The following is a 22,406-nucleotide window of genomic DNA, read 5'->3' on the forward strand; positions in this document are numbered from 1 at the left end:
TCAATCTCCTTCTTTTCTATATATATATATATATATATATATATATATATATATATATATATATATATGTGTGTGTGTGTTTTAGGGATGAAGGAACTTACAATGCTAGCGAAGCCCTTCTCTCTGCTCGGCCGTCAGCCAGCTGCCTTTGAACTCTACGACGCTCTGATCCGAGTGCCTGGAAAAGTTGGATGCAGTCCTGGGATATATACATTGACTTTATAGCAATCAGTATCACTGTGGATTTATGTGCGAGAAACTCACAGCGATAAATACGCAGCCATATGGAACGTGTGAAGGCACCCTTAAAGGATGCCTTCACACGTACAGGATCCGCAGCAGATTTGATGCCGTGTTCAGTTATTTAGTTACATTGATATCTGCAGCATCAAATCTGCTGTGGATCCTGTATGTGTGAACACAACCAAAAAAAACAAACAAAAGGCCCAAACTACATGGGTTACAAAAACTGATACTGTCAGAAGCTTACAAGAAAAAGAAGAGAAATCTATTCAAAATATGCAGTGAGGGAACAAAAAAAACGCAGCTAATTTTCTGCTATTTATGGCCAGATTTAAGCAGAATCATTTGTTAGGAGTGTGGACACTGCAGCTCTGGGGCAAGAGCCAAATCTTCAGAGTTTCTCAGGCCCTGCAGCCAAGTTGTGAAACAGAAAGTGCGGCCGCCCCTCAGAATGTTCGTACAGTATTTAGCATTCACATGTTGGTAACAGGTTGTGATGTGGTAGAAAACGCAAACACAACATGAAAAGACATCAAGTAATAGTAACTGTGTAAAGAATTAGGGAAAAAAAAAAGGTTCACAGGATGTGGCACAGGAGGAGGACAATCTGAAATAACTAAACACATTAGACTTGGAGGAGTCAAGTTTCAGACATTATTTATTGGCCAGAGGCCTGGGATTGCGAATACAAAGACTAGGTGCACAAGAGAAGGGGGGGGGGGGGGAGCTGCCACTGCAGGGAGGGACACATCATCTCATTCAGGCACAGAGGAAGAGGCCTTGGGGTAACTAACCCCTTAGCTGCAGGTGAAGCAGCTCAAGGTAAAACATTATTATTTAGTTGTGACGAGTTTTGTACTGCCAGCAGGCTTATAAAAATTACAGGCGTTTAAAATGTTATATTATATATATATATATATATGTACACATACGCTACGATACACTACGCTACGAGCACAGGAACAGTGCTGAGGATGAAGGTAAGAGACATACCTTCATCCTCACCTACCTGTGCGTGATATGGACATATAAGCAGGTTAGATTCTTCTGTTTACCTTTAAAATGTACCCGTTACCATGTTGACCCTCAAACTTCCCTATGCAGATGCAGGTAGGTTGGGTTGCTGTGGAAATGTCCTAAATGAGGTTTGTGCGCAAGCCCTATTCTTCCCAATAGGCTCGTGCATGGAACTTTTGAACGTTTAGAACATTGAAAAGCTCACATGGTGACAGGTATCCATTAAAGCTCCTGAGCCTCAATGCAAAACCTAATGCAGTAGCGTAGTACAACAGGCTAGAATAGAGAAGCAGGGCTGCTGTCAGAGGGCTGTGTTCAGCATGGACCAATCAGAAAGAGCTGTGCAGGAGGACAGTGACAGAAACCTGTCTATACAGCAGTGTGCATAGCTGAGTGTAAGTGCAGGCACATTATAGCAGGAGTGTGCATAGCTGAGTGTAAGTACAGGCACATTATAGCAGGAGTAGAGAGGATGGGAAACACAAGGGATGACAGAGATTGCAGGAAGGAATGAGCAGGGTATAGGGTGAGCACAGTATAGCAGCACTCTCTGTCCGGGGAGAGAGGGGTTACAGCTATAGAGAGATTACCTCCACAGTCCTGTCCCCTGATGTAAGCCCCAGCCTGAAGTGGATCTGCCATGAATTGGAAGGTGAGGGAGACTTCCTGGGTCCTTCTGTACACACAATTTAGAACACTAATGTTTCATGTGGCAGAGCTTCCTTAGACACAAGGACCCTGGGTATCATTGCTACCGCTATGACTAGCCCCATGAAGGTATCTTTACTATGCAAATGTAAAAAAAAAAATAAAACAGGGGAAGTGGGTCCGTACAGATCGGACGTATTAGGTTGAACAACTGAGTAAATGAGCGGCGTCTTAAAGTATGCCTTTCAAAAGAATTTTAAATACCAGTATGGTTTGTTTCATTAATCCTTTAAAGAGGTGACAAGGTAATGGTTGATTTTAGTTAAAGGGGCAGTGCAGCGCTAAACAATTATTCACTAAATAACACACATTACAAAGTTATGTTATGTTAGTGAATGTCAGTGAATGGCCCCCTTCCCTGTGTCCCCCCCTTCCCCCACCCACGCTAGACCCAGAAGTGTAGTGCTCTATACTCACCTGATTCGTGTCGACCCTGGGGGTCGACACAAATCAGGTGAGTATAGAGCACTACACTTCCGGGTCTGGCATGGGTGGGGGAAACACGGGGAAGGGGGCCATTCCCATACATAACATACATGACAAAGTTGTATAACGTGTGTGTTATTTAGTGAATAATTGTTTAGCGCCGCACTGCCCCTTTAATACTCCCGTCACCTTCAGCAAGTAAGTGCTTTATATTTTAGGTAGCACAGAATGTATCCGTTCAATTGTAGTTACTTTTAATATTAAGTCATAGAAAATAATGTAGGACAATACAGTGCTCTATATACATTATATCAGTTTCAGAATGTCACAAACAGAGGAACATTTATCTCTTCAAAGGACGGAAGGTCAGAGCTTTAGGCACCTGAGAAGAGCAGCGAGGCAGAAAAGTGATAGCCAGGGCTGGCACGAAAAACAGGTTGGGCCAGGAGAGACGACACAAGGGAAGGTTCATGGACACGTGATTTCCAGAGCTGCCGGCTGCATGAACCTAATCCTTACAGTCAGTAAGTGCTATGTACTATGCACAGAATTTATCAGTGTTTGCAAGCCAGTTTTCAGCCATAAAAAGTTGCTAGATTTAAGCATGACTCTTTTTGCAATTTTTTCTGCCTTTGGTACAAAACTTTAAAATAAAGTCACTTTCTGGTGCAAGCATTAATAAATCCCCCTCTATTCTTAAAGTGTCACTGTCATTTTTTTTTTTTTTTTTTTTTTACAGAAATCAAGTACTGGCGATTTTAAGAAGCTTTGTAATTGGGTTTATTAGCCGCATGCATTTTTATCACGAAAAAGCAGTTTGAAGCTCTCCCCTCTTTATTGGTCTCTTATGGAGAGGGGAGGGGTGGAGGGAGATGAGGCACCAAAACAGGACAACAAAGAAAAAATTTACAGCTACATCACCGGTCTATTTCCTCTGACAGTCAGCACTGACCTCTCTGGCCTCTGAATACCGGCTTTCACACAGGTCCCGCTGTGTAATCCTTTGTTCTTTGCTCTCTGCTGCCGACTAATCTCCCTCCTACCTCCTCCCCTCTCCATAGATTACACAGGGCCCGACTGATGTAAAAGAGTTGAGATTTTCTGATAATGAGCAGTGGATGAGAGATAGGAGGAATGGGGGGGCCTGGGGAAAGTCTTTTTGAATGCAGATAATGGCATATTTAATGGCCTAATAAACCCAATTACAAAGTTTCTTAAAATCACCTGTACTATTGATTTCTGCAAAAAAAAAAAAGTAAATGACAGTGACACTTTAAACACAGCCGTACATCATTATTAAAGGGCCACATGACACGCTACACAACTGGTTTAACATGGCAGCATTTTGCATCGGTATTTGTAAACTTAAATCAGAAATGGGATCTACAAAGAAAAGAAAAAAGAAATATAAAGATATGTACCTCTTCAGTGTTTTGGACTTGTTTTTTTGACTTGCAAACACTGATGCAAAATACTGAACCGAATACTGCCAGATCACAGAAGGGTCGGTGCGCCCCCCACCCTTTCAGTAATGAATGGTCAAACACTCATACGGCCGCCCTTCAATAATTTACTACTGATTTGATCAATTTTTATGAAGAGCAAATATACCAGCTATAATCAATGGAATCAATCCCTTAAATGGGATTGTTCACACAAAAAAATCTTTAAAATCAACTGGTGCCAAAAGTGCCAGATATTTGTAATTGACCTTTATTAAAAAATCTCAAGTCTTCCCGTACTCATCAGCTGCTGTATGTCTTACAGGAAGTAGTGTATTCTTTCCAGTCTGACACAGTGCTCTCTGCTGCCACCTCTGCCCGTAACAGGAACTGTCCAGAACAGTAGCAAATCCCCAAAGACAACATGTCATGCTCCCCTGACTGGAAAGAATACACAGGACATACAGCAGCTGATAAGTACTGGAACACTTGAGACTTTTTAATAGCAGTAAATTACAAATTGTTTTGTGAACTACCCCTTTAATGTGAATCTGTAAGCTATAATCCACTTTCCAAACTGCTGGCATTTGTGGATAGTTGTTAAATCAGACACATGATACCTTTCACGTATTTGTCTGTGGTTCTAGGAGGTAGAATAATGCCTCTTTGACTCTTTGTACCATAGAATAAAAGAATGTAGAAGCACAGACAGATATATGAAAGGTACCATATGTCTCCTTGCACTAACAGCTAAGTGTCAGAAGCTTGGAATGCTAACTGCAGCTAACAGATTCCCTTTAAAACTCAATCTCACTAGGAATCCAATAGAAGAACCCCAATCACTGAATAGGAGACATGTACAACTTGTTTTGGCACTGGATCCCCACAAAAGAAAATACAGTGTTCAAAAATTTAAGTGCTCCCCTTTCTGGAACCTCAGCAGTTTTTACATTACTTAAAGGGATACTCTGTAGACAAAAAAATTAAGTTTAAAGGTGAAGCCCCGTGAAATGGGCACGGTAAAATAACATAGTAAACTTATCCGTTCCCATGCCTCTGTAGTGCCGCTCCCACTGCCGGATGTCCTGCAGTTCCCAAACCGAACATTTGTGGCAGCAGAGGGGGCCATGTCGCCCCTTACTACTGCCAGTCAAGTAGTATACAAATGTATATTAAAAAAAAAAAATACTACATTTTTAATAATAAAATTATAATACTAAGTATTATAAATGTACTAAAGCAATGTATTGTAAAAATCGCCAAAGTCTCCAGAAAACCCCTTTAAGTGTGACTAATCCCTTCACAAGGTCACATTACAGTCAGCGTGTAGTGATGTAATCAATATTCAGTATGCTGCCACTGAAATTACCAACTCCCCCATATGTAAGCACCTGGGGTCCCTTAAGAATACATAGATCACTTACATTTCTGAGATACTTATCTCACTGGCAAGACGGGTCCAAAAAGACACAGCAGCTGGATGGCTCTTACCATGCTGGTTGGCAGAATTTAGGAGTAACATTCGTAACTAGGTCTCGGTATCAGGCTGGAAACCCATTACTGATAGGAACAGGGTGGGTCACAGTAAGGGTCCTATTACACGGGGGGGATTATCGGATGAAAATCGTTATATCATTCAAACTTAAACGATAATGGTTCTGTGTAATTGAAGGCAACGATTGAAAAATCGTTCATATGTCGATTTAGATCTGAACCTAAAAATATCGTTAATCATTCGTTAATCATTCACTAATAGTTAGCTGTAATTCATTTGCGACCGTTTATCGTTAGTCATTAATCATAAAAAATTGCTCCGTGTAATAGGACCCTAACATGGGGCAGAAATCTGATAAATTTAGTGCTCGAATTATTAATGGCAGCATATTATTATGGAAACATACATGGGCCCAGCATATATATATATATATATATATATATATATATATATATATATATATATATATATATATACACACATACATACACACACATATACATACATACACACATACAGTCTTCATAGGTAGACTCTCACAGTGATTCATAGGCCGGGAATTTTTAGATCCTTTTTTTTATATTAGTGATTCTGATACAGCACTGAGCCAGCTACGCCTGGTGAAAGGTTACTTGCAGGGTGTGAATTCACAGACACGCATGACTCCGGCAGTGCACCCGTACATTGGTATTTGTGGCTGGTACGTCAACAGATGTGCTAGCTTACAGTATGCAGGCAATGCAAACAGGTTAGTAAAATGAGGAACGCATCACAGGCCGGTGCTATTTGCTTGTACATACAGTGTTATAATTAGAATGTTCTCTCACCACTTCTAAGCAAAATATACTGTATTTCTGCCCAGGTCATGGCTCCCTGTGACCGCTGAAGGAAATGGTGTGCACACAGTATATATAATAAGTCATTAAACATGCTCGAGTCTCTGACCATGAAATGGTGGTGGGTCAGGAGACTGAACGGGGTCGCCATCATAAACGGAGAGACAAATCCACTACAAGGTTGTTCAGGTCATAAGGTCTATTGGTGTAAACTGCGTTTCCCCATCTCTCATCTACCTTAAGGAACATAAAGAATGGACCGGCAATTATTATGTACCCTGCAACAGGCAGGAGCTGCCATAGGATGGCTACACAACTCTAAGTCTTCGCGGCCAGGGAGATTCGTGCGCTCTTATAGGCCTATTTGGTGATCTTTGCAGCACTTTAAAGTGCACTCTTTTTTTCCCCCCAATAAGCACATGTCTGTAAAGGTATCCAGGCATGCATGATAAATGATACAGCGCTGACTTTATAGTAGTTTGTAGATTGGAATCATCAGGCGTGAAGATGGGGAACATGAAAGAAATGCTTAAACAGTCTATGGTGTTAGCACGGCAAGAGCTTACCTCCAGACCTTGGAAGAGCATTGATCCCCAGCATAGTAATGAGCCGGCCTGTCACGGCAAACACTGTAATGTATGTCTCTGCTCCTGCCAGCAGATGGTGATTGGTCCATGTTGTTCCTATGCTGGAGTCCAGGACAGAGCAACCATCTTCACTACTGGGCTATTTTATAGGATATATAACACGCTGGGATGGGAACTGACACTATAGGGGGATCTGAAATCACGGTCCATCCAAAAATCATTCGTCAAATATCCTTTAGAGGATATATGCTCTTACATAGGCTTTTAAAGTTCCTGGGAATGTTACTGTGACGTGCTCCACAGCGCCAATATATTATAATATTATATATATATATATATATATATATATATATATATATATATATATATATATATATATATATATACACATACACATACACACACTTCTATCATGTTATAAAACCCTCATATATCTCTCTGCAGCGACTATGCAGCTCCCAGCTAGGACAGAATGCAGCAATGGCTACTGACGCTGAACCATTGCCACATAATAAATCATTAAAAAAAAAAAATCTGGATACTACTGTTGACATATTTCCAATATCCAACACTGCAATGCCAATAAATAAAAGGTGTTACGCTCCTCCCTTATCATAGAACCAAAAAAATTATATATATCATGAGAAATGAATAAATCATATCCACTGTCAGGTAAGACTGGGTTCACACATGTCTGGCGATCTGACACCATCCCAGATGGAAACCCCAGATGCCACAAGCTATATCTCTCCAATACAACGTTCCATCTGTTGCCCCACAGGCTGAAATAGGACACGGCACTGGGTGTATGGACCATTAAGAATACCTGCGTCCGTATCAATAAGGGTCCTATTAGACAAAGCAATTTTATTTAGTTTTCTCCATTAATGATAAACGGTTGCAAAACAAACACCTTTGGGAATTACCTGAAATTAATCAATATAATACACGTAACGATAGTCATCGGTATTACAACGTTCGTATCCCCTAGTATACAATGTTCATAATTACGAACGAGAGATGTGCACATACACCGAAAGATTCGCGAAAAAATTACCAATGATTTCTAGGTCAGCTCAAAAGATGCAATCAATGACAAGTGTACATCCCGCAAATGAGCAGAACAGTCACATAATGACTCCGTCCTGCTCATTAAAGTCAATGTGGCCGTCGGCCGCACGGCCGCAGCCTTTTTTTACTGATTCAAGACGTGTAGCCCGACTTGTGGAGAAAAACGAGATGTGAACATACCCTAATAAGGCCCTCAGCCCTGCATGCAATGTTTTTTGATCAGGCTGCTAAACATGTCAGGTGCCAGATATATGGGTACAACATGTACGTAAGTATCTGACTATAGTGTGAGATGACTGGGCATTAAATTTGGCATCCATGTGTTCCCCAACATGAATTTTACAGCAAAGATATTAACATTGAACCAACCGAAATTACAGCTCAATATGGGTGAGTGATAAAAAGAGACAGCAATGCTACAACAATATGCCAGGGGGGCACGCAGGCTATAAATGAACTTGCTAGAGGATAGAATCCACTGTGACTTCTTTCCTTTAAGGGGAACTACGAAAAAATAACATTTCTTTTAAATCAATTAGTGCCAGAGATTTGTAACTTACTTCTATTAAAAAAAAAACTCAAATCTTCCTGTACTTATCAGCTGCATATGTCCTGAAGGAAGTGGTATATTCTTTCCAGTCTGAAAATTCTATGGGGAATTGGTAGCATAATGCATAACACTGACTTGCATACAAAAAGTTCAGTTTCACAGACTGCTAGTCTTCCATAGCTACACCTCCGGCAGGTCTCAGTGACTAGTACTACCATTCATTCCAAGCCTTGAGGACATTATAGCCAGTATTACGCATCTCTACTCACACCCATCTGCTGAAGAATAAATGAAAAAGGACCCGTCTGAACTGGTGGATTAGCGGGAAATAACAACAAATATGTGTTTTGCAACCTCCTTAGTTACCATTAGTGTCATCAATGGCATTAGTGGATGAAGCAATGCAAAGCAATCATACATAAAGCTGAACATCGCATACTTCAGCTCATTGCTTTCCGGAGAGGGGGTGTGCGCGGAGTACAATCATTCCATGCAACAGAGGCAATGTAAGGTCAGAACCAGGTACTAGCTGATCTGATCAAATAGAATAATAAAATGGACCCCGCTACGGCAGCTGACTGGCTGAGCAGGGCTGACATGTTACAACTGGGGTCCCCACTCAAATTAGGAAGTGGCCGGGGGAATGGGAAACAGAGAAGAGGTCAGCGGACCTCAGCGCTGGAGCTGGAGAGGCAGGTGCATGTTGTTATGTTCAGGCACCTCCTCCCTTTCCTTTCAAAAAAAATGCTTGACTTCCCCTTTAAGGCAACATTTACATGTTCTGTTTATTTTTTTTATGACCCTACATGATGTCTGCACTCATCCACAATCCCCGCCGGCAATCTTTAATTTGTCAGTAAAGAATGCGTACTTCATTCGTAATCCGTATTTTCTTACAGATCAGCAAAAAAAGGTGATAAATAAGTGAGAATGTTTTAAAATATTTTTTTTGCGGATGTTGTGGACATTTCACCTGATCTGCAAAAACTATGGACTCTCCCATTGACTTCTATAGGATAATCTGTGCAGAAATTACGGCCTATACTAGAGCTTGTCAAAAAATTTTGCGGATGCAATTTTTGCGGATTGTGCATCCATAAATATACAGACAGTGTGAACAGCCCAACTGTAATCAATGGGCCCTAAATTTGTCTGTAATTTCGGACAACTACGGAATGTGTGAATGTAGCCTAATGGTCCTTTTAGACGGAACGACTATCGTTCGAATTTGCATGATAACGATCACATTTGAGCGATAATCTTTCCGTGTAAACACAGTGAACGATCAAGCGACAAATCGTTCATTTTGATCTTTCAACATGTTCTCCAATCATTGTTGATCGTTCCGCAGATCGTTCCGTGTAAACAGTCTTTCAACGATTTCACCTATGTGTGAGATAGGCTTAAGCGATCGCAAAACGATTTTTCCGTACGATGTATCGTTCCGTCTAAATGCTGATCGTTATAAAAAACACATCGTTCATTCAAAAACGTTAATCGGGCAAATTAACGTTCCGCCTAAAAAGAACCATAAGAATTACACACTTTGGGGGAGATTTATCAAACATGGTGTAAAGCGAAACTGGCTCAGTTGCCCCTAGCAACCAATCAGATTCCACCTTTCATTCCTCACAGACTCTTTGGAAAATGAAAGGTGGAATCTGATTGGTTGCTAGGGGCAACTGAGCCAGTTTCACTTTACACCATGTTTGATAAGTCTCCCCCTTTATTTATTCCCACAATCGGATTCTATGGTTTATAAAAAATATACCACAAAACTAAAGCCATGTGCAAATAACCTTATGTTCGTACACCGAATACAGTAAAGAAAGCTATCTTTGTCAGGTGTAAGATAAGTGAATGTGACAGTCAGTGACGTTGCCCACAGCAACTACTTAGGTCTCCATGTTTTATCCTAAAATATTGAAGTCCAGTCAGGATTCTGTACAAAGAGCATCAATCTTTTTATCCCATTTATTCATATTACACAAAAGAACGGCACACTGGCTTACAGCCGCAATCTTGTGACATAGGCATGACTTGCCAGGCGGACATTTGCATAGAGTTTGCATGTAAGCTGGTTATCTCAAGCAGCCCTGCATCACCTCTATAGAAACACAATTTGTCTAACTTATTTCCTAGTAAAGTGGCACCATAAGGGGCCTATATGTACCACTGATACTACAGTCAAACTTAAAGGAGAAGTCCGGCGAAAATTTTTATTAAAGTATTGTATTGTCCCCAAAAATTTATTCAAATTGCCAATATACACTTATTACGGGAAATGCACATAAAGTGCTTTTTCCCTGCACTTACTACTGCATCAAGGCTTAACTTCCTGGATAACATGGTGATGTCACTTTCTGGATAACATGGTGATGTCACGACCCGACTTCCAGAGCTGTGTGGGCTGTGGCTGCTGGAGAGGATGATGGCAGAGGGATGCTCAGTGTCCCTTCAGTGCTCTGTGTCCCTCAGTGTCCCCCTGCCATCATCCTCTCTAGCAGTCACAGCCCACACAGCTCTGGGAGTCGGGTCGTGACATCACCATGTCATCCAGGAAGTGACATCACCATGTTATCCAGGAAGTGACATCACCATTTTATCCAGGAAGTGAAGCCTTGATGCAGTAGTAAGTGCAGGGAAAAAGCACTTTATAAGCATTTTCTGTAATAAGTGTATAATGGTGATTTGTATAACTTTTGGGGGGCAATACAATACTTTAATAAAAGTTTTCACTGGACTTCTATTAGATGGACCAACGAGGACGAGCAAGGAGCCAGCAGACCGTTGTTATCGTTGAAGAATTTTTCAACATGTTGAAAGACAAGGATCCGCCAACATTGTGCAAGTCAACTACCGTTAAAAGACAACAATCAGCCATTACACCAAGCAATTATTGAATTTACACCAAGCGATTGTCGGCCGATAATTCAATAATTGCTTGGTGTAATAAGGCCTTTAGTGCAGAGAATAATATGAATGAAACTTTATATATTCTATAGCGTGAGATGGATAGACAGACAGACATATGCATTCGTTATCTTCCCAAATCTTTGCTCCTTGAGATTCTGCCTCTTGACATCCTCATTACGTTGAATTTCCACTGATCTGCTCATGGAAGCACGACAGACCATTCACGTATCATTGGCTTCCTTGGGGGATGTTTTTGCTCAAGGACATCTGACAGTTATGACATTGCATTATAACAATAAGCTTCTCTAAACATCAGCCGGCTAGTGAAGTCATCGTCCAGAGAAAGAATGAAGAAGTGAGCACAAAAAATAAACCTAACCCGCACAGTACACAGCAGTTATCACACTTTGCACAATTCTTGACCTAAGTTTCCTTCACACTGGTGTTTGGGAGATATGTTCTCCTTGTCTCTGCAGGACATACAGCAGCTGATAAGTACTGGAAGACTTGAGATTTTTAAATAGAAGAAAAAAAAAAAAAGATGGGTCAATTCTTTAAGCAGAGAGTGGAGCTGCGCAAGCCCTTTCATAAACACACTGTGTAACAATGAGGCAGGCGGGATTCCGTGGCGGAGTGCTCCGCCGTGGAATTCCACCGAATTTGCCCAGTGTGAACAGGACCTTAAAGGGGTATTCCTCCCCAAAATAATTTTTGCATTAATATGTTGCCCACCCGTAGCTTTCCATCTTTCCAATATAAACTTATTATGGATTCTGCACAGTTTTGCTGCTATCTAGATGCATTCACCCCCCCCACCAAATGCAGAGAATCATCAGCTCTCAGTCCAACCCTGACACGCTCCCTGCTCCTGGCCCGCACCTTCCGAGATCACGTCTCCTCAGTCTCTTCAATGGGCCGGGTTAGCGCTTGTACCCCAGTCCACTAAAGAGAGGGAGTATAGTGAGACAGTGACAGCTGCTGCTGCTGTTCACTGTCTCACTAAGAGCACCCAGAGCTCACCCGCCCCGCACCCTGTATCCCCCCACCCCCCGCAGCTCACCCGTTGGCCTGTGAGTGCAGCCCCCCCTCCCCACCCCCTCCAAAGCGATCTCCCGGCGACCCCCGTCCCCCTCCCTACAGCCCGACCTCCAGGTGCCCCCCCCCCCAGTATAGCCCGCAGCCACCCTCCATCACCGATCCCTCCCCCCTGCGTCTCACCCGGCAGAAGCTGTGGCCTTCCCAGTTCTTGCAGAACTACAGCTCCCAGCATGCTCAGCCTTCTCTCCGTGCATGCAGGGAGTTGTAGTTCTGTCCGAGCCAGGAGAGCCGGCCTGTAAGTGCATGTGATCCCAACCATGTAATGCCGCCTGCCGACTGCCCCACCGTGTAATGCCGCCTGCCTCAACCATGTAACCCGTCCGCCGGCATCGCCACCGGGCGGCTGGGTGAGACGCCAGTGCGGAGGTGGCAATGCGGGCGGCCGGGTGAGACGCCAGTGCGGAGGTGGCAATGCGGGCGGCCGGGTGAGACGCCAGTGCGGAGGTGGCGATGCGGGCGGCCGGGTGAGACGCCAGTGCGGAGGTGGCAATGCGGGCGGCCGGGTGAGACGCCAGTGCGGAGGTGGCGATGCGGGCGGCCGGGTGAGACGCCAGTGCAGAGGTGGCGATGCGGGCGGCCGGGTGAGACGCCAGTGCAGAGGTGGCGATGCGGGCGGCCGGGTGAGACACCAGTGCGGAGGTGGCGATGCCGGCGGCCGGGTTACATGGTTGAGGCAGGCGGCATTACAAGGTGGGGGCAGTCGGCAGGCGGCATTACATGGTTGAGATCACATGCACTTACAGGCCGGCTCTCCGGCTCGGGCAGAACTACAACTCCCTGCATGCACGGAGAGAAGGCTGAGCATGCTGGGAGCTGTAGTTCTGCAAGAACTGGGAAAGCCACAGCTTCTGTTGGGTGAGACGCAGGGGGGAGGGATCGGTGATGGAGGGTGGCTGCGGGCTATACTGGGGGGGGGCACCTGGAGATCGGGCTGTAGGGAGGGGGACGGGGGTCGCCGGGAGATCGCTTTGGGGGGTGGGGAGGGGGGGCTGCACTCACAGGCCAACGGGTGAGCTGCGGGGGGTGGGGGGATACAGGGTGCGGGGCGGGTGAGCTCTGGGTGCTCTTAGTGAGGCAGAGAGTGAACAGCAGCAGCAGCTGTGACTGTCTCACTATACTCCCTCTCTTCAGTGGACTGGGGTACAAGCGCTAACCCGGCCCATTGAAGAGACTGAGGACACGTGATGGCGTCTCGGAGGGTGCGGGCCAGGAGCAGGGAGCGTGTCAGGGTTGGACTGAGAGCTGATGATTCTCTGCATTTGGTGGGGGGGGTGAATGCATCTAGATAGCAGCAAAACTGTGCAGAATCCATAATAGGTTTATATTGGAAAGATGGAAAGCTACGGGTGGGCAACATATTAATGCAAAAATAATTTTGGGGGGAATACCCCTTTAAGCAGAAGGGATTTGCATGTCATCTCTTCCATCACAAATCCTCAAATCAAAAGAGTTTATTCTGCGAGGAGACACTCTAATAATTTCTTTTATCCACTGTGGACAGCTATGTCTACAGTGGTTTCATGCTTCATCTGTGCAAGTCGTGGCTCTATGGAGTATGGAGAGGACCCTAATAAGTTTATTATCACAGTTACTCCATGTTCCACAAGAACACATGGGTGCATAATCCCTTTAGATGGGGGTATTAAAGGGGAAACTCCGGATGGAGGAAATTTTCTATAAAAAAAAAAATAAATAAAATACATTGAAAGTTATACAGAGGTGTCTATATAATGTATTACAGTTTCTGCGCAGTTCTGCCACACTGATAGTTGATTGAAATTTAGGAAGTGGAGAAAACTATTCTCCCTGCAATCCATTCTGTCTCCTGCTCCCTCTGCTGCTCTCCTCCCCAAGAGACAAAGATCACGTGACCTCTGTCTCACATTAAGTTTGTTTGCTGAGCACAGGCTGAGGGTGCAGACATGACAGGGGTGGAGAGGGGAGGGGCAGGGGTACAGGGATGGGAGAAACAGGACATTGTGAGAGTGCACCGCAAAGACTACTGGGAAATGTAGTCTTGTAGCAGTGCAGGGGAAGAGGAACGTAGAGAGACGGAGCAGACCGAAAACTGCATCAGAGAAGAGAGACTACTGTAAAACCATAGGAGGGGAGGACATAGGTAAGAACCTTGCATTATTTGGATGTTTTTTTCTTCCCAAAGGCTGCCTGAAGTTTAATGTGACACGCTACATGAGAACAACAGCACCAAAAGACACCAGTCACATAACCTTATTCTAGGAACTAAGATGTTGTATGATCATGTGAAAAACAATACAAGCAAAACTATGCCCTAGAGCAAACTTCCCCTGCATTTCATACAGCAATTCCCTTGGGTATAAAGAATATCACTGAAAACTGTAAAGATCTGGAAGAGAAATGTTCAGTAAAGACCAGATGGCCAGTGAGCGTTTCTGAGAAGTATCCCCATGGGCCTGACCCACCCAACTGACCGGCCCTTTCTGGCACATGTAGGACCCACCAGATGGAAGTGAGGAATCACCACTCCAGACACAGTAATATCACATAAGCCATATGCTCTCCAGAAAGATCCTCCTAGTAAACATCATGATTATTCCTAATACCCTACATCCGATTGTTACTAGTTTGCCTTTTATAAAAAACCATTAAAGGAAACTATGATAATTTTCCAGGTAACGAGGGGGGGGGGGGACATAATAAACAGAAACTACTGTCCCGTCTCAGCCAGTGATTGGCTAACTGGGCTGTCACTCCAAGAAAAGTTAGGGTCCTATTCCGTGGGCCGACCAGGGCCCGATCAACAATGTAAACGAGCGCTGATCTGCTAAATTGGGGCTCATTTACTGGGCCTATTCCACGGCCCGATAACGTTTATCGAGGGCTGCAGGTTTCAGAAGCCCTTGTTTCATACTTTACCTATCCAGGCTGCCGGTCTTCTCCTGCGCTCCTTCTTCCTCCCGATTCTGCGCGCAGCAGCAGCAGCTTTGGAGCGGCCTGTCTGAACTGACAGACCGCTCAGCCAATCACTTGCCGCGGCAGACCCGGCCAGTGATTGGCTGAGCAGCCAATCTGTCAGCTCAGACAGGCCGCACCGAAGCTGCTGCTGCACGGGGGACCAGGAGAAGGAGCGCAGGAGAAGACCTGCAGGCTGGATAGGTAAAGTATGATGTTTTTAAATTGTCGGTCGCCCGCCGCACACTGCTATTCCACGTATCATCGGCTGATCATTCTCTCTATTCCACAGAGCTATACGGCCGATTATGACTCCGTGGAATAGGCCAGTAGTGGAGGCAGCTGCGGTCAGCAGGGGACATCACTAACCCCTAGGAGGACACCAGGGGGGAGCGCGGAGAGGTAAGTACAGGCTCTTCATTGTTTCCTACATAAAGGCGTCCAATGTTGGATAACTCCATTAACACCCAGCATGTCCAGACCCCCAGGTCATGCTGGGAGCTGTAGTTTCTCAACAGCTGGAGAGCTCTGATCTAAAGGCTTTACAATGCCTTTGTCCTAAAGTTTTGTCATAACCGCCCTGAAGTAAGGTGTGTGCACCATAACATATTAACATTCCAATATTGCTTTTATACATTCTTCTCTGTTTTCAGTACTTTTCTGTCGCTTTTACTAACCGCTCCTAAAAAAAAGTAAGTTTATATATAAAAGGGGGAACTCCAGTGAACATTTTTTTCTTTCAAATGAACAGGTTTCAGAAACTAGAGATTTCAGAAAAAGATTTGTAATTTACTTCTATTTAAAAATCTCAAGTACTTATGAGCTGCTGCAGCCTTAGCACAGTGCTCGTTGCTGCCACCTCTGTCTGTCACAGAAACTATCCAGAGCAGTGGTAAATAAACAACCTTTCCTGCTTTGGACAGTTCCTGTCACGGACAAAAGTGGCAGCAGAGAGCACTGTGTCAGACTGGAAAGAATACACCAATTCCTGCAGGACATACAGCAGCTGATAAGTACTGGATGACTTGAGATTTTTAAATACAAGTAAATTACAGATTTCATTTAAAAGAAAAAGAAATCCCCTTTAAAAGATGGAGGAATTCAACTACAACCCCTTGAGCAGAAGATGATCTGGGTCTGGGAAGCATACTAGAAATGAACATTTACAACTAAAACCTCCGACTACCATCCATCCATAACAAGACCTCATTTACTCAGCGAGTGGAAAGAAAACGCATGAATAATATTTAGATGACTTATTTTAGCGACATATTTAGCAACTCTTCTGTGTACATATTTGCCATTGTGGAAGCATCGTGTTCATTCCTGGAACATAAAACCCAAGCTGAATAGTCCTGTGCCTAAAAGTCTTGTATGAATTCTATAAAAGGCAATGGCAGAAACAATCCAGCCTATTATCATCCCAACAAAAGTCCTTACTAAACTACCCAGAACAATGAAATCTCCTATGTCACTGGAGGCATAAAAATAATACACAGGATATTGTGATAGCCATGAAGACAAATACAGAAGGCAACCACATCTCACTGTATAGTTCTTCACTTCGAGGAATGGAACCTCAGGAAAGCCGAGACACGAGATTCAATACAAAGGGGAAAGAAAACAAGCAATTGTCAGCAACTTATCAACTTATCCCAGACGGTGGAGGACTATAAATAATAATAAAAAATTGTTTATTTGTATAGCGCACACAGATTCCGCATTGCTTCGTCTATCTGTATGTGTATTTTTTTTTTTTTTTGGGTGTGGGAGGAAACCCACGCAAACAGGGAGAGAACATACAAACTCTTTGCAGATGTTGCCCTTGGTAAAATTTGAACCCAGGACCCCAGCGCTGCAAGGCTACAGAGCTAACCACTGAGCCACCTTGCTGTTATATGCTGTGATTCCTGTAAAAAAAAAGGGGGCACAACCTGCACCCAAACCCCCCTAGCAGTGGCCAACTTCATTATAAAGGCGCTATTTCACTGGCCAATTCAGAGGGGCAAGTGAGCCCAGACTTGCCAGGCTGATCGTTGCCTCCTATTCCACGGCTGATAATCGTTCCGTGAAATAGGGACTTTACACGCGGGGGGGGGGGGGGGGGGAGGAGATAGTGGTGGTCTGCTGCTGCCGCTCCTATTACACAGGGCCACGGCAGCAGATTGTTGCTAGGCTGATCGATTGGGGATCGTAAGAGGAATGGCGGTAGCAGACCCCCTGCTCTCTTCTATAGGCTCGATCTCCAGGGTGTTCACGACACGACTCGGCTGATGGACTGGATTGGGGCAAGATGCAATTCAGTCACCGACTGGCTGAGCGGCCAATCCCTCCTCCACACCCCTTTTCTTTGCTGAATATTAGAAAGTGCTGGACTTCCCCTATAAAAAATATTGATTTACATTCAGTAAAAGAAATAAAAGTCACTGGACGTTTCCATGTATTATTACACAGCAGGCCCTTTCATACTAAGTTTCCGTGAATGGAGGCCACAGCACTAGGATCCACAGCTACACATGTTGGGAGAAGAGTAATGCTCATTTACAAAGAGGGACTGCAGCCTGTATACAGGGTCCACACTGTACTGTGCACACAGCATACAGAGGTGGATCACCCTGTAGCCTGTATACAGGGTCCACACTGTACTGTGCACACAGCATAGAGAGATGGATCACCCTGCGGCCTGTATACAGGGTCCACACTGTACTGTGCACACAGCATACAGAGGTGGATCACCCTGCAGCCTGTATACAGGGTCCACACTGTACTGTGCACACAGCATAGAGAGGTGGATCACCCTGCAGCCTGTATACAGGGTCCACACTGTACTGTGCACACAGCATAGAGAGGTAGATCACCCTGCAGCCTGTATACAGGGTCCACACTGTACTGTGCACACAGCATAGAGGTGGATCCACACTGTACTGTGCACACAGCATAGAGAGGTAGATCACCCTGCAGCCTGTATACAGGGTCCACACTGTACTGTGCACACAGCCTAGAGAGGTGGATCACCCTGCAGCCTGTATACAGGGTCCACACTGTACTGTGCACACAGCATAGAGAGATGGATCACCCTGCAGCCTGCATACAGGGTCCACACTGTACTGTGCACACAGCATAGAGAGGTGGATCACCCTGCAGCCTGTATACAGGGTCCACACTGTACTGTGCACACAGCATAGAGAGATGGATCACCCTGCAGCCTGTATACAGGGTCCACACTGTACTGTGCACACAGCATAGAGAGGTGGATCACCCTGCAGCCTGTATACAGGGTCCACACTGTACTGTGCACACAGCATAGAGAGGTGGATCACCCTGCAGCCTGTATACAGGGTCCACACTGTACTGTGCACACAGCATACAGAGGTGGATCACCCTGCAGCCTGTATACAGGGTCCACACTGTACTGTGCACACAGCATAGAGAGGTAGATCACCCTGCAGCCTGTATACAGGGTCCACACTGTACTGTGCACACAGCCTAGAGAGGTGGATCACCCTGCAGCCTGTATACAGGGTCCACACTGTACTGTGCACACAGCATAGAGAGATGGATCACCCTGCAGCCTGCATACAGGGTCCACACTGTACTGTGCACACAGCATAGAGAGGTGGATCACCCTGCAGCCTGTATACAGGGTCCACACTGTACTGTGCACACAGCATAGAGAGATGGATCACCCTGCAGCCTGTATACAGGGTCCACACTGTACTGTGCACACAGCATAGAGAGGTGGATCACCCTGCAGCCTGTATACAGGGTCCACACTGTACTGTGCACACAGCATTGAGAGGTGGATCACCCTGCAGCCTGTATACAGGGTCCATACTGTACTGTGCACACAGCCTAGAGAGGTGGATCACCCTGCAGCCTGTATACAGGGTCCACACTGTACTGTGCACACAGCATAGAGAGATGGATCACCCTGCAGCCTGTATACAGGGTCCACACTGTACTGTGCACACAGCATACAGAGGTGGATCACCCTGCAGCCTGTATACAGGGTCCACACTGTACTGTGCACACAGCATTGAGAGGTAGATCACCCTGCAGCCTGTATACAGGGTCCACACTGTACTGTGCACACAGCATAGAGAGGTGGATCACCCTGCAGCCTGTATACAGGGTCCACACTGTACTGTGCACACAGCATAGAGAGGTGGATCACCCTGCAGCCTGTATACAGGGTCCACACTGTACTGTGCACACAGCATAGAGAGGTGGATCACCCTGCAGCCTGTATACAGGGTCCACACTGTACTGTGCACACAGCATAGAGAGGTGGATCACCCTGCAGCCTGTATACAGGGTCCACACTGTACTGTGCACACAGCATAGAGAGGTGGATCACCCTGCAGCCTGTATACAGGGTCCACACTGTACTGTGCACACAGCATAGAGAGGTAGATCACCCTGCAGCCTGTATACAGGGTCCACATTGTACTGTGCACACAGCATAGAGGTGGATCACCCTGCAGCCTGTATACAGGGTCCACATTGTACTGTGCACACAGCATTGAGAGGTGGATCACCCTGCAGCCTGTATACAGGGTCACACAGCATGGAGGTGGCTCACCCTGCAGCTGCTCCGCATTGGTGCCTGCAGACTGACACACATGAATGAACCGCTCTGCTTTACACTACACATAGACGTACTGTACAGACCAGCACACTGCTCAAGAACTCCAACCTGAAACTGAATTTCTTGTTATTGTAAGCACTTAGCCCTTATACACCATGACTCCGGCTCCAAACAAGACGTAACATCCCATATAAACAGTGGGGTCCATGTTCCAGAGAGCACAGCTGGGGGGGGGGGGGGGGGGGGGGGATGGGAATTTCCCTTTTCTGCTCGGATTACTCCCAGCGGTCCTTGTTTTGCTTCGAGGGGTGTACTAGGGTGACGGGGAGGGACACAGTATGTTGACTTTATTTTTTTCCTACAGAATGCGGGATAGGCACAGTAGGAGTGCATTGACCTTTGGATACCACTGATATTACTGTACATGGGAATACGGAGACTGAAATAACCTAATAAGGGAATACTGGCCACCTTTCCTATTGAAGTGATAATCTGGGAAATTTACGACTGCATAGACACTGACAAGGTGGCCATCAAACGCAAGAGACAGCGAGTATCGAGCAGGTCTTCTGGTTCTAGCCAAGAGAAACATAAACGAAGAATCCCGGCAGCCAGGCTGTAAAAGGATGTTAAAGGGGCACTCTGGGTCAGCGATGTGTGCTATGAGGGTTCATTGTTTCTGATATATAGCAGGAGGACAGCCACCAAGTAAGGGCCCTATTACACGGGACGAGTATCATGCGAAAAATCATTATATCGTTCGAATTTAAACGATAATCATTGTGTAATTGCAGGCAACGATCGAAAAATCATTCGTATGTCATTGATCGTTGATTTAGATCTGACCCTAAAATTATCGTTAATCGTTCGCTGTAATTCTACATTGGTTCGCTGAAATTCCGCATTTGCTCACTAATCGTTCAGTGTAATTGCACATTGTTCATTGTTTTGCTGGGATCAGAAGGAGTAAACGATCATAATAACGATCGCAATAACGAACATAACTAACGACTATCGTTCTGTGCAATATGGTGACCGATTTCAGGTTAACGATAAACAATCTCATTTGTGATCGTTTATCGTTAACCGCTAAAAATCGCTCCATATAATAGGACCCTAAGGCTGGGTTCACACTACGTTTTTTTTTCAACTTTTTCCAAAAAACGGATGGAAAAAACAGTTGCATTTGTCTGCATCCAAGTTTCCATTTCCATTGGAAAAAAAACAAAAAAAAAAAACGGTCAAAACGCATTCGATTTTTTTAACGTACACAAAAACGTAGACTTTTTTTGTACGTTAAAAAAACTGATGCGTTTTAATCCGTTTTGTTTTTAATGGAAGTTAAAGGGGTTATCCAGCGTGGGGGCACTTTTTGGGGGGGACCGGGGAGGAGGTGGCTGGATAAAAGACGTCCACTCACCCCCCCGATTCCAGCGGCGGGTCCCGCATCACGGAGCTCCGGTGCCCGGTTCCCGGCCGCTTCCTGGTGTCTGACGCCGCCCGAGACGCTACGTCTCAGGGCCGCTCAGCCACTCAGTGAAGGAGGCGGGATCCGAACGGACTTCAAACGGATCCCACCTCCCTCACTGAGTGGCTGAGTGACCCTGAGAAGTAGCGTCTCGGGCGGCGTCAGACACCAGGAAGCGGCCGGGGACCGGAGGGCCGCGATGAGTGACCCGCCGCTGGAACCGGGGAGGTAAGTGGACGTCTTTTATTTCAGCCACCTCCTCCCCGATCCCCCCAAAAAAGTGCCCCCACACTGGATAACCCCTTTAATGGAAAACGAATGCGCACAAATGCATATGTTTTTCCATCCGTTTTTTGCAAAAATGTAGTGTGAACCCGGCCTAACAACTACAATGAAAAAATCTTTATAAATCAAGTAGGTGCAGGAAGTGCGACTGATAAACCACAAAACCCACACGGCCGTACTTCTGGCAAATGTGAACGTATCATAGGGAGAGAGCGGATCAAAGCGGAGTCACCCTGTTATAATACACTGATATATATATATATATATATATACGCTAATTCAGTGTGTGAGCGGTGATCCTGGAGACGGAAGCTACACAGACTAATAGTACAAGGAGCATTCGCACCCTGTGATCTGCAGAGTGGGACCATATCCTATAGATCAGGGATGGGGAACCTTGGCCCTCCAGCTGTTGCAAAACTACAACTCCCATCATGCCTGCACAGCCAAAGCTAAAGCTTTGGCTGTCCAGGCATGATGGGAGTTGTAGTTCGGAGGGTTACGATACTAAACTATCTGGCTGTCACTTATGAGAGCTGGTACAGTAGAGGTATAAAGAAGGATACGATACTATATATCATCTATATAATAAATACAATACAATAGAGTTCCATGTATCATCTTTGGGGTTGATAGGGATCCAACATCTGTATTTCTGCTCTCAGACAACACAAGGGGGGTCATTAGTAGGTCATGTTCTCATCCGTCATATGGCGGCAATAGCAGGACCCCCTGCGGCGCAGAT

General features: G+C 45.2%; 1 protein-coding gene across 1 annotated transcript in view; it reads right to left on the reverse strand.

The window, feature by feature from the left end:
* Positions 1-22,406, reverse strand: part of KIAA1671 (KIAA1671 ortholog) — a 148,776-nt gene that overhangs the window by 125,417 nt on the left and 953 nt on the right. The window lies entirely within an intron of this gene.

Source organism: Dendropsophus ebraccatus, chromosome 3 (assembly GCF_027789765.1).
Source record: "Dendropsophus ebraccatus isolate aDenEbr1 chromosome 3, aDenEbr1.pat, whole genome shotgun sequence".
NCBI lineage: Eukaryota > Metazoa > Chordata > Amphibia > Anura > Hylidae > Dendropsophus > Dendropsophus ebraccatus.